Below are 3,462 nucleotides of genomic sequence, written 5' to 3'. Positions count from 1 at the left end.
TTACATATATATTAAATATTCCAATTATATATATAAAATCAGTTTCACGATGTCCATCTATTTACTTTCCTGTTCTGAATAAAAATTGATAATGGAAACTTTCAAGCTCTGTTGGTGAATCTAAATTTAAGTTTGTAGCAATTTCTGAAACAAGTAAACATAGTTTTTTCCAAACATAGAACATTAAGAATGTTACTCATGCTCCAAGATTTTAAATTTTTCTAGAAATATCCCTGAGTTTAATTTAGAAATATAAAAAGGTTTGTTTAGTTCAAAAAGATTTTCTTATTGAGAATAGAAAAAAACCCCAAAAAAGCAACCAAAAACTGAAATAGTGTTAGGATTCACCAGCCAATATTTTATCAGAGAAAATGTTGTTATTTTTGGCAAATCTTGTGGTAACAACAAATGTTGAAAACATTGGAAATGACATTCCGCGCCCCCTCTGAAGACGTTTTAGACCTTAAATTATAACCATTTCAAATAATGCATTTAGCTTGGCTTGGGGTACACATTTAATGATAATTTATGGAACTTCTTATGACCCTTCCCTTCAATCCTTTTGCAAATTTTTTACTATTTTGACATCCATTTAAACAAAATCCATTAAAGTATTACTCTCTTATATGTATCATTGTACTATTTTAGAAATAGTTTCACTGACATGAATGAGATTATATGATGATAATACCAGTAGATATATGAGGAAGGTTAAAATAATCTTGCCCATCATAATCTGATAACACAAAAGGAATTTTTGGACATTATGGGCACGTCCAGACAAGTGTGCAGGTGCCTCTTGCCCCATCTCAAACCCCTTTGAGACGGGGTAAGAGGCACGTAAGGGAATGAAAAAATGTTCCCTGCACCGCAAACATGCAGTACAGGGAGAAAATTAGACCCCTGGATATCCAGGGGTCTAAAAAAAACAAAGTTTAAAAAAGCTGGTCAGGGCACAGTTGTGCCCTGAGGCAACCAGAGGCTGGGTCCTCCATGGAGACTCCCTGGCTGCTAGAATGTCTCTGTGATTGGCCCCTTGCCCCGGCTCCAGTGCCAGTAAGTAAGGGGGAAGGGGGGTGGGCCATGGGGGGTGGCCCTCTCTGCTCTTGATCCCTGCTCTGCCCGTCCCTGCCCCTACCTGCTCCTCTGACCCACCCCGATCACTTTCCTGCCCAGCCCCAGATTATAATCACACTTAGCTTATTGGTAGAGTAAGATTTGACCCCACATTTGAATTTTATCCTTAAAAAAAATTAAATGAACCCCTAACATTACACACACACACCCCCTCTTATGCATTCTTTCCCCCTCCTTCCCCTTTCTGGCTGGGTATTCAGCACCTTTCAAAATCAGGCCTTTTATGTGGGCACTTAAATAGCAGGTTAGAAGATTAACTTTAGATGCCCATTTATAAGAAATCTTAGCCAAGATTTCAAAATAATGCTGATGTTGGACTTTTATAATGCTTGCAGACAGAGAACCCAGGCAAAGACAGATTCTGTTTTTTAATCTTTAACCAAGTTTACATTCCAGGGAATGCCAAAACCATCTTGAATCCCTCTGATTCATTCACTTTCAAGATCCAAATTCTCACTCTTCCACCCCCCCCAAGAAGGCTGAAGAGAAGTAAATGGGTTCTCATTAGGTAGTACCATGAAAAGGATAATTGTGGTCTTTGTTTAAATGGGAATACATGATGGTGTCTACAGAGTAAAATGAACCTACTGACTCATTTCTATTTTATTTCTCTCCCTCAGGAAAGAGGATGGATGGTGGCTTAGGGCATGGCTGAGAAAAGGAGAACGGTTTGGATGACAAGATGTTCCGCAGCCACAGGGTAGGGCAAACAGCGGCTTTGGGAAGCAGTGAAATGAGGTAACAGTGAAATGAGTGTTCCAAGCAGTGGACCAGAAGCACTTCCAGTCCACTTCTGGGTCTGCCAGGAAGCATGCCAGGGGCCCCCCCACACACCTCCCTGGCTCAGCAACTGTGCCTCCTGGGTCAGGAGGGACACCCAGGGTCTTCCCACAACCAATCACTGAGCTGGGGGGGTATGGGGAGGCTCCCTGGCAGACCCCAAAGTGGACCAGAAATACTTCCAGTCCCCTTCTGGGTTCACACGGGGCGGGGGCAGCAGTCCTGTCAGATGCTCCATCTGCCCTAGTATCACAGTGTTCGTAAACCATCCTGGTACCTTGAGGTATACAGAAAAAACAGTTAAAGCTGTGTCTATGGCCGAATCGTGTATTGTCTGAATCAGCATCGAATCTTCAGATTCGGCCAAATCAAATCAGGGACAGTGATCCGAATCAAGTAATTGAATCACTGTCCCCAATTCGGGCTGAATTCAAATCAAATATGGCCCATTTCACACACCCCTACTGGATAAGCAGGTGACCTTAGGAACATATCACTGGGTGCTAAATTCCAGGAAACCCTTGTAGAACCCCCTTAGACACTGCAGCAAGCAACAGAAGTTACACATAAACCTGCTGAAGTGATCAGAAACTGGCTTAAACCTGTAACAGAACATAAGTTCAGTTCATATAAACCAGTTTCAGAATGGCTAAAACTGGTTTAAGATAAACCCGATTGAATGTAGTCTCAGGCTTAACTGATTTGGGTCAAACTGGTTCATGAAACTTCCATCCCACACACCTTCCTGGTTCAAGTTACAGCACAGTCCCCCAGCATCCCAGATCCTTTGCGCTCATGGGTGGGGTTGGGCTGTCTGCTCCAGAGAGCAGGTCTGGCTCCACCCTTTTGCTCTCTAGCCCAAGCAGGGGTTGGACAGACATACGCCCCCTGATGCAACGGAAGCAGGGAAGATTTATTCCCCACCTCCCCTACTCGGGGGCTGTAGCCCCTGTCAGCCATTCCCCCTCTCCCTAATCCAGCATCAGGGGAAGGACCAAACCCAGAGCCAGCTGGCATGACCTCTGCCATCCATCTGCCTCATCAGCAGCTGTGGCTGCAAGGCTAAGCCCAATTGGTCTACTTGTGTTGCTGAGGCTGGAGGCACAGGGGCCTGCCTTAGCTAGGCCTCCAGGTCCAGGTTCTTCCCTGCAGCCTGGGCTGGGGCCACAGGGACTGTGTGGCTCCCCACACCCAAGCTGGGTGGGGATGTCATGAAGCCCCAGCCAGCTGGGTATGGCCCTGTGGGGCCAGTCTATGGCGGCAGAGCCCTTTCCAGCCCACTGTGGCTGCATGACAGCCCAGCTCAGCAGCATGGGCAGGGGCTGGCTAAGGAACGGGCTTCCCAGGCCAACTTGGAGGCACTGGTGAGCCCTGAGCCCAGCAGCCATAGCTACACCCTGTGCCCTGTGCAGCACCCAGGGCTGCAGGTTCACAACCAGCTGCCAGCTGGCCAGAGCCAGGGGGGTTTCATAGTTTCATAGTTTGTAGGGTTGGAAGGGACCTGAGCAGATCATGTAGTCCAACCCCCTGCCATGGCAGGAAAGA

At 46.2% G+C, this 3,462-nt stretch overlaps 1 protein-coding gene and 1 long non-coding RNA gene across 4 annotated transcripts in view; one reads left to right on the top strand and one right to left on the bottom strand.

The window, feature by feature from the left end:
- ADGRV1 (adhesion G protein-coupled receptor V1) overlaps positions 1-3,462 on the bottom strand; it is a 466,251-nt gene that overhangs the window by 181,259 nt on the left and 281,530 nt on the right. The gene's annotated exons all lie outside the window — the stretch shown is intronic.
- Positions 1-3,462, top strand: part of LOC109308100 — a 43,574-nt gene that overhangs the window by 14,405 nt on the left and 25,707 nt on the right. For 2 of the 3 annotated variants that reach the window (XR_002100468.1, XR_002100469.1), the window contains exon 3: positions 1,758-1,837. This is a non-coding gene — a long non-coding RNA (uncharacterized LOC109308100). Of the gene's footprint in view, positions 1-1,557; positions 1,627-1,757; positions 1,838-3,462 lie in introns of those variants that run through there. The other variant, XR_002100467.1, reaches the window with a different exon arrangement.

The sequence above is a fragment of the Crocodylus porosus genome, unplaced genomic scaffold (assembly GCF_001723895.1).
Source record: "Crocodylus porosus isolate Cpor-Errol unplaced genomic scaffold, CroPor_comp1, whole genome shotgun sequence".
Taxonomy (NCBI): Eukaryota; Metazoa; Chordata; order Crocodylia; family Crocodylidae; genus Crocodylus; species Crocodylus porosus.
The sequence above is the reverse complement of the archived record's forward strand: the minus strand, read 5'-3'. Positions and strand labels throughout refer to the sequence as shown.